General features: G+C 35.8%; 1 protein-coding gene across 1 annotated transcript in view; it reads right to left on the bottom strand.

The window, feature by feature from the left end:
• The window catches only part of LOC144959681 (coadhesin-like), a 48,585-nt gene that overhangs the window by 35,326 nt on the left and 3,259 nt on the right, over positions 1 to 10,000 (bottom strand). The window contains exon 3 of the mRNA XM_078892360.1: positions 525 to 695. The gene's annotated coding sequence lies outside the window, so the exon portion shown is untranslated. The remainder of the gene's footprint in view (positions 1 to 524; positions 696 to 10,000) is intronic.

Raw genomic sequence — 10,000 nt, 5'->3', positions numbered from 1 at the left:
TAGCCTCCTTAAATGTAATAAATTGTCTTTTATATTTTTTTTCTGTAACGCGTGTTAATTTTTACTGAAATGCTTAGTTCTCCTAGGCAAATGCATATGACAGATATGACATATGAGATCATTTGTAGAAGATTATATATTTTAATCGTGACAAATGCAGCCAAGCTAGTATGCGATCTAGTCTGAAACCCACCCTGATAACGACAACGATATTCTTCCACATTTGTATTTTTTTCGGTTTAAAGCAACAGAATGTAATTATTAAAATTGGCGCTACACAAAGTTATAGATATCTGGGTAAGACGCGACCCAGAAAAAATACCCGTGTATAATTGTTATGGTGGAGAATGAATACTACATCTTAAATTGGAAAAAAAACCGGAATGTTCCTATCTCTTATCATCCGTTATAAGCATTTGGGTCACATGGTAGTTGATGATATAAATAGGGTCCATCTTACAACATCGGTTATAACCATTTGGGTCACATGATAATTGACATAATATAAATAGGGACCATCTTACCACAACAGTCCTTGGTCTCCGTACATTTCCCAAGGCATTGTCCAGGACAGAGTGGCTTCCCCGTCTCCTGTGCGTCACATGTTCTGTGACGGAACTTCTTGACTTGACTGTCATATTTACCGGTCTGTGGACACCTGGACCACTCAGTCCACGAGCTCCACGTGGCAAGAACTGTTTGGAAAGAAAGAAGATAGTCACGTGATTATTATACCATGGACGATGATGACGTCACTCAGCACTTAGTTACTGGTTTTAAAGAACTAGTTGGGTGATATAGAAAAATGGATTCATAAATAGGTAGATAAATATAAATAGATAGATAGATATATATAAGTATCAATCCACTGTTTAGGTGACCACTGTGAAATGCACCAATTGGGGGACCAAGCATATGTCTTGTTCAAATTGATTAAACTGTTCAATCTTTGTTCAAATGATTATAGTTTGATGCCCTACAATGATTTATGAACATAATTCTGATGATAACAATGGTATATAGAAAATGACTCGGTCCCCCTACTATTTTACGAAGTGTTTCTGCTGCTTTAAGGAGACATTTGGTAAAAACATGCTTTTAGAGAGACCACATTAAAAACCCCTTTTAGGGAGCCCGGTATATGTTTATATATATGTGTATACCTAAGAGTAAGAGTGCATTTTCAAGTGAGCTACCACCAAATTTACTAAAACAAAGTAAGTCCTTAAGAGCTTCATGGCCATAGTGTCGAAACTTATCCGAGTGTGCGTAGAGTGAAGTGGCCGAGCAATGCATTTACTAAGTCATCCCTCTGAAGGGGGCGCTCAGGGAAATAACCTGGGCTCAAACACGGCAAAAAATATTCCCAGTTGCTCCGTGCGCCATTATTTTTGCAGTCCCCGACCCCTTTAGGAGCCTGACGACCCAGGTTAAGAACAGAGATAGAAGGGACCAGGCAGAGGAGTTGATTTGTTGTTGTTGTATACCACTGAATGGACTTGGTTTGTTTTGTTTTTAAGGGTTTTTACGGTGCTTGCAACACATTAAGGTCATATCAGCGCCAGTAAAAAGGAAGAAAATGGGATAGTAAAAAGTTCTGGAACTACAATTACAGCACCCAAGAAAAAGTAAGGCAAAGGGGATTTGTTTCAAATAGGAAACAGTAGATTCCAAGAGCACACTATCAAAGTACTTAGTTTGATATCACCTAGAAGTCTCATTCAGACACAAGCACAGGTCCCAACAAAGAGGGATACACTCAAATGTTTACAAAGCATAAATAATATGTAAACAAAACAATAAAGAGCATAACAGACAGATGATTTACAAGGAAAAAAATATCATCTCCCAAAACTATAAATTTGACTGTTTCCCTCCCAGCCAGGGCCTGGACAAAACCAAGTAATCCCATTCCAAGACAAAGACAGAAAACAAGTTGGAAAACAGACATAGGGGGATATAAGTAGAAGACGCAACGAGTACGTCCCTGCCCACTATGGGAGGTCGGGAACCCCACCCAGTTAATGGAGTTGGATCGATAGGACAGCAGATCTGATGGATACAATGAACCGCTTCAATCAACATATAATTCACTTTAACTTGCACAATGCTTGCTTTGGTTTCGTGGTCTTGGGGTAGACAGTTCGTCTGACGCCTTTGTTGCCAGGGTTCGAATCCCTATTTGTGGCGATGTAGAGTCATTGTGAAAGTCTCACTTGTGTTAATTGGAGTAAGTTACTGAATTGTAATAACGTTGTTCGTGTCCAAAAAAATGTATTACCAGCTGCACGTCGAGCTCATTGTGGGTTTTGTGATACATCAAAGCTCGTGTAAAATTACATTTACATTTGACCGAAAAATGATACACAACGATACAAGTTTACAAATCATATTGCAGGTTTATTTCAGTTCCAAAAGCCATCACAAACATTCATCCACTGTATCACATATAAGTCTTTGGTCACCAAATAAAAGCAAAATAAACTTTGATGAATTTTGTTATGTGTACAGTGCAACAAAAAAGGATAGAAACAGTTTTACTGATAAAACCCTCAAATGATAACAAACCAATATGTTGTTGCTGGTAAGTTGCTTAATTGCATTTGTTAAAAAGCATAAACTGTGAAGCAAAAGTGTTGAAAATCGTTTAAATAAAGTTTAATGCAAAAAAATAATTCTTAAGCACTTTATGCTGTTCTAAGCTGTCGTTGCTGCATTTTTTTCAATATTAATTATTATTATTCTGATTGAGGATGAGGGGATAAAGAAAGAAAGAGATTAAATGCACAGAGATGTCATTTCTTGACAGTAACCTCTAAACATTGCAACTCTTATTATTATCATAAAAAGAATAGAATTTTACATTAGGTATCTAGAAAATGCTGAACATAAAGCTACATTGGCCAATTAAATTAGGGTTAGTAGAAAGACTTTTTATTCTGCCATATCTGATTCTTTCAGATAGTTCTACAAAGCATTTGTCTCTCAAACTGAGCAAATTAATGTTCATATAATATAAAAATGAAGATTGTAATGATGAACAGATTGTACTAAATAAAGATAAAACTTTTTTTAAACCCCCAAAATATGTCAATAACACCATACAGTACAATGAATGTAATACAAATCAAATTCATGATTGTCATTACACCGATTGAAACGCTCTTTCCCTTCTATATTTATTTCTTTCATTAAAAATTTTTGTCTTCACCAAACTAATTAGTGTACCTTCAGGGATTCCTTTTTGTGAAAATATCCTGTGGTGTTTTAAGAACAGAATAATTTCAGACTTCCCAGGTAATGATCCCCTCGAACCATGTGCTGAAACATCTTCGACAAAGTTTTTTAAAATATGACTTGACTCTATCTGTATCCTCATCTGACCATGACATGTATCTCCGATTTTTGCTTGAATTACTCTGGGGTTCAGTTTGTTTTGAAGAACACGTAAGCTGATTTGGCACTCCTGCTTCACCATAAAATATTTCTTCTTGATTTGCAGCTGTTACTATGGATGTTCCAAAATTTTCATTTGAGTCTCTATTCACTACAGAGTCATTTGTTTCAATGTTACAATTTCCTTCCCCAGTGACTGATCCTGAGTTATCAATTTGACCCAAAAAATGACCAACTTCTGTTATTTCTCGTATTGCAATTGGACACTGATAAATGTTTTGATTGATTGATTCATTGTGTCCCATATGTCGATAGAAGACATCTCTCTCGTGGTGTGGGACATCAAGTAATTTATTATTAACAACTGGGGTTTCTCTTAATCATTTACTAAGGAAGTGACATATTTGATGGCAATGTAACCATTTACATGATCTTTGGATATTCCTGTATTTGGAAAAATAAATGGGTTGTCTGAAATATCAACAGCTTTACGCTCCTGTACAAGTTTCCTTAAATTGTGTCATTGGGTATCAACACAGGGACCAACATCTTGCTTCCCTTTCCAGACTGATAGGCCAGCTTATACTTCTCAAGTAACGCTTTTTCCAGAGGATCAGTGACATGTTCTACAAGCTGGGGATCAACCCATACATCTGAATCTGCATCATTCCAGTCTTTTAACAACATCCTTGCGGGTTCCCCGCCTCTCCTCGCATTAAACATTGTAAGCCTAGCTACGATGACATTGCGAAGCCTAACAAACATATGTGAATCAAATAAATGATAATCATCCTCACAAATACGGACCATCTCTTCAGTAATAAATTGCTGCAGCTTTTTTATATCATTCTCCAATGGCATCTCTTTGGGTTTTCTCAAATTTGTTCTCTCTGCTTCACATTGAACTCTGGCTGTAAAAAAAATACTATCCCAATTATAATCCAGGACAGCTTTGAACAAATCTATCTCTGCAGATTCTCTCATTTTGTTTTGCATTATGTATTCCCCTTTTAAGAAATTAATTAACTTTTTCAATATAAATCCAATTGAAAGCCTCAAGCCTGCTTTCAATGTCCCATCCTCTTTCAAAGTCATTTCAGAAATGGTTTGTGATATTTCATTAAAGTTACAACGCTTCACCACGTCCTCTCCAGAGAAAGAAGGTTGATTTGTTCTTTTCCTAGTTTTTAAAGTGAAATTTCCTAAGATGCGTAAATCACTCATTATAACTTTTCTCTCCTTCTTTGTTACTCCACAATTGTGTTCCTAACAATACTATAGCTTTGTCTGATCGACACAAATTTCCCACTTCATCATTCCGAAATTTGTCAAGAATATTCTCCTTTATTTCTTTACTTGCATTGGGAGCCACAGGATAAAATTTTACAACCCCAGTTTCACAGAGCATGCTCAGTACTACATTTCTTTTTGTGTTCATAAACCCTACGTCCAGAGTAAAACCCCTTACAGCCAGCATACATAACAACTTCATGTGACCCTTGTGCTCTCTCACGCATAACAATTGAATTGTTTCTAGTGTTTGAATAAAAAATGCACTGTTTCTTTAGAAATTCCATTGTTCTTTTCCTTTCCTTTACAGGCTGTTTCATGGCCTCTGCAACTCCTGTCTCATCCTTGTGTTTCCTCATCAAATGCCTTGAGAGTTTTGTTTGCAATGTCCACAGTATGGACAGGGTCTCCTTGGCTTTTTGTATTTCTCTGAAAAAAAGGAGAAAATAAAGCACATCATGCTATGAACTCTGAAAATAAATCAATAGACAGATCGTATGCACATCAGCTACATGAAAGCGATAGAAAGGAATAGCATTCCAAATGTTTAAGGCCTGGACAAGTAACTGTTATCATTCCTTCTTGTTATATACTTTTCTATCATCTATTCCTTTGGAAGAGGTATGTTAGATTTATGGAGACCTCTGCCACATAATAAATCAAGCGAAAAGACGCCATATTTTTGTTTTGAAATAGAAATAAATAGATCAATCCACCCACTTCACTGGGTTCAGGGTTTCCTCTTCATTATAATCAAAATATGAACATAAATCGTAACACAATGAAGTCTCATCTGAATAAATAGATTGTCCTTTGTTGTTTCAGCGAATAATCAGACAGAATGTCAAAAGAATTTTACGTTTTCCCCCAACCACCCCTTGGAGGTATCAGTATCAGCCGAATGGTTAGCGTCATGTTTTTTACGTTGAGCAACAAAATTTACTCCAAATACTTCACTCGACCCAGGTGGAAAAGTAATCAAGAATAGACCCAAGTCCTATCCAAAGACTAACATTTAATTTAAGTTTCATTTAAGTTTATTGTAGGCCCTTGGCCATTCGACAAAATTCCATTCACATAAATTATTTACAACAATCAGAAATTAGTTATATCAATAATAGTAATAGAATGCAATGAAGGCAATATCATAATAATATTAATAATAACAGTAACGGCAATAAGTAACAATTAATATAGTAACAAAAGTAATAATAGACTATAGTTCATAGTCATAGTAATAATAATGACTTTCTTTGTCATTGAGGGAGTGAGAAAACATCACAGGCTGGCAGAACAAACAGCCGACATTAATCAAACGTCCTCCAAACACCCGCTTCATTAATTCCTTAAAGACTTATTTACTTCCACCCAACTGCCTGAACGAAGTGTGTAGACCACTTAATCCTGATTTATATTTTGTGGGAATGAAATATGACATGTATATGCCGGAAATAACAAACACACTGTTCAGATAGAAAATATTTGAGTCTTGCCTTTGTTAATTGACACAGATAAGTTAGGAAAATAAATGCTAGTAAAAACGATTAGTAAGTTTGTGAACACTGCTTCTCAACTTGAACATATGTTTTCATCAAATCTACACACATCATGTTGTGAGCTGAATTTTAATGATCTCAGTTGTCATTGAAAGAAAACCCCAAGAATTTTAGAATAAAAAAAGAATTGAACCTGGAGTCAAAAGGGTTTGTAGCACAGTAGACATTATCAAAGTATAATTTTAGTACCGACAAATCAAAAAGAAAATGTGCTTTTCTTTAAATGCTCCCAATCATCATATACTGTTTAGGTTGCAAGATTAATAAAAATGTTACCTATTCTGATACTCGTTAAGTTTCCAGTTGGTCTGTGAAAAAAAGCCTTAAGCATCTTATACATACAAAGAAACAGTTTTAATTTATAGATGGGTTGTAACAAAAAACCATTTTAACACTTACAATACAAGCAATTTAAGTCTATTACACACACACACACACACACACATAAAAAAAACAATAAAAAAACATGAAGATTATTATGGCTGGTTTCACTGAAACCACTCACACATTGGGGTTTCAGATTCGAAGATGTCCACCCTATCAAATTTGGATTTGTGCTTGTGATGTAAATGGTCGCGTATTTTGCGACGCAGCATTGCCAAAACAGGAAAAAAAATGAGATAACACAAGTGCAGCACAATGGAGGGGGTGGACGTTTTATTTTAAAAGGAATGGGTAAATTAAAATTGATCCCACAAATATCAAAGGAGAAGAATGACAAAAAATGACTCACCATTGCACGTAAACGTTGGTTTGCATGTGTATAGCATTCGGGTTGAACCTGGGTCCCAGACTGGCAACGATGTTCAGTCTGTGATAGTTGTGAATGAGGCTCTGACTGAGTTGGGGAATGAGCACTAGGTTCCAAAGACAATGATGTACCCAGCATTGGGTACCTCACAGAGTACGTAGAGGAATCAGACTCGGAGTCAGCTACAAAATCGGTATCTTGTATATTTTGTGGAAAAGATGACAAATCAATAAATTCATTCATGTTGACAATAAACACGAAGAGCCATTGTTTAATAATCCAACTAAACAATTAGCTGGTTAATAATGCAAGTATAATAAAAGAGTTGAGAAAGGCAGACATATTGTCTAAGTATTTAATATGTTCAACTGTGCATGAATAAATATAGATACACCAAGCAGGGCTTCAGTAAACCGTTTTTAACCAACTCTCTAAATCCTACACCAGAACCAACAACTACAAAACAATTTTTATCTCACTACGATTTTGGACATATAAACTGTTGTCATCGCAACAATATGAACTTCCTAACCTTGCAACTGCAATATAGTTTTTTTAAAAGTTGATAAACATTACAATGCAAGAGAATTTGGACAAAATGCGAGATCAAAAGTATAATCCCAACAGAAGCTATTTTAATTTTTCCTGGAAACGCGTCATTTTCACATTTTGTCAAATAAAAAACAAACGACTTCAAATGTGAATGGCTCATCAATGAATATCACTTCAAAATATAACGAGGAAGGTTTTAAATAGTGTTATTGTTGGCAAAGTGCACTGCAAAGAAAATTTTTAACAACAAAAGACTAGGAGGTCCCACTGGTGTAAAACAGTGTTGTCCTTGTCCTGAAATATTGTATCGCGCCTAACAGACTGCAGGTCTCATCTTTTGTGGCAATTGTGTTTTGTCCACCACAAAATATGGTGATGTGAAGCATTTTGAGCGTGGTGCGAACTGTGGATAAACGCTATACAAATGCTATGATTTTGTTTCAATTTACATACAACTGAATCATGCGATATGGAACTTTGTTCTGCATCACTTTCAGGCTCTGAGTTGGAGTCTATATAAAATAAAAACAAACAAAGAAAAGCTGAAGACTATCATCTGCAAGTTTTTCTCTAAACTCTTAAACAAAAAATCATGCCATCTTGTGCTGTAAAAGGATTTTTATTTTATTATATCTACTTTATGACTATTGTCCTTTGGAAAAAAAGAAAATTCAGTCCGAAACCTTTTGGCTGGCTATTTTCTTTTAAATTTCAAGAATGTCAGAGTTGGCAAGAGAGGATAGAAATATAATTCCAGAAACCAATCGGTCTATAAAAATATACATATGATAGTTTTTCGTTCAAGATTCAGGTACAGTCCATTTCGGATAATCGCAACACCTCGGGATCATCGAAAATGTTGCGATTAACCGAAGTTGCAATTAACCGAAGTTCAGTTTCCTGTCCACTATTTTACACATTTATTGTAAACTCAAACCAGTAAATGTTGTTCTTAGTCCACCACATACAAAGCAATTTCATTGAAACAAAAACCATATGGCAGCCCTGTGTAGATTTGTCAACCAAAAGCAGCTATGAAGCAAGCCGATATCTTACTCAGATTGGACGAAGTTTCACTCTTTTTTTCTCAACATTTGTCAGAGTTCAAGAGATTAGCCGTGATGAGAGACAATAAGCTCTCACCAAACTCGTTGGTTACATGCACAGTTGTTAATCCTAAAACAAAGGAAATCGCTCAGTCTCTCTTTATCACTGTCATTTATAACCCGTTATCAAGGTTATGACCAGCCCCCACCCCTCTTCAATTTAATGGCCACCGATGACGTCACAAACCCATACTGCAAATCCCCGCCCTCTTTCGACTCTAATAGAGTGGTAACACACTACCGTAGCATTAAATCCCGCTCACTCTCGATTCTTCAACCTGTGACGATTTCATCCATGATGAAATTTAATCATGATATATTGTTTGATTTCTTGAATTTACCACTTTGTTAAAACCGAAGTTTGTTGCAATTAACCAGTGACTTTTAAATAGAATTATTTCCATTTCTTAGAAAATGTTGCCATTAACCGAGTTGCAATTATCCGGAGTGGACTGTATTAGTTTACACACCATGACTCAAGCAAAAATAAGCAAACCATGTGTACCTAAATATTTTATTCATTTCCTCATCAAATTACATTCTTACCATTAACATCATAGATCACATCAAATGGGTTGTTTGGATTGGCAGCAAGACATTTTTTCAGGATTTTTAAAGCTCAAATCTCTCTGATCTGAAGTGAATAAAATAAACACGTGAAGTGTTGAGTTGGATAGCGCTAAAAGTAAAAGTAGACGTCTATCTAGTAGTAGTAGTAGTAGTAGTAGTAGTAGTAGTAGTGGTGGTAGTAGTAGTAGTAGTAGTAGTAGTAGTAGTAGTAGTAGTAGTAGTAGTAGTAGTAGTAGTAGTCTAGTAGTAGTAGTAGTAGTAGTAGTAGTAGTAGTAGTAGTAGTAGTAGTAGTAGTAGTAGTAGTAAACGACAGATCTTACAAAGCAAGTACTATCTAGGTCTAGTGTGAATCTACAGTCTACAGAAGTTCCCGAATTATCTGACTCCACCTCCGAATGACTGACAAGTGACAATTATCAATCGGTGTGTGTGTGTGATGTCTACCCGATTTCAATTCATAAATTAACAGTGATAGAATAAGAATGGCCAATAACTTACCATTTAAATTATCTCGGTGCCTCTTCTTCAATGATGCCTCCAGCATCAATTTACCCACCGATGCCATAGTTTGGAAGTCAGCAAGTGACGAAAAATGAAAAAATCAGCGCCGTAAATACGAAAACGAAAGTAGGAATTGTACGAAATTAACTAAACTTATGTTTCACAGATAAATGAGCTACTATGTTTGCTTGTCTTTTGTCACCACGGCCTAGAAAGAGGAGCTACGTAGCGTTAGCTCTCCTCTTTCTAGGACCACAGTAAGAATCCGAGCCAAGAT

Source organism: Berghia stephanieae, chromosome 14 (genome assembly GCF_034508935.2).
Source record: "Berghia stephanieae isolate SIO BIC M18660-M18661 chromosome 14, UCSD_Bste_1.3, whole genome shotgun sequence".
Taxonomy (NCBI): domain Eukaryota; kingdom Metazoa; phylum Mollusca; class Gastropoda; order Nudibranchia; family Aeolidiidae; genus Berghia; species Berghia stephanieae.
Note: the sequence above shows the minus strand (reverse complement) of the source record. Positions and strands in the feature narration are given on the sequence as shown.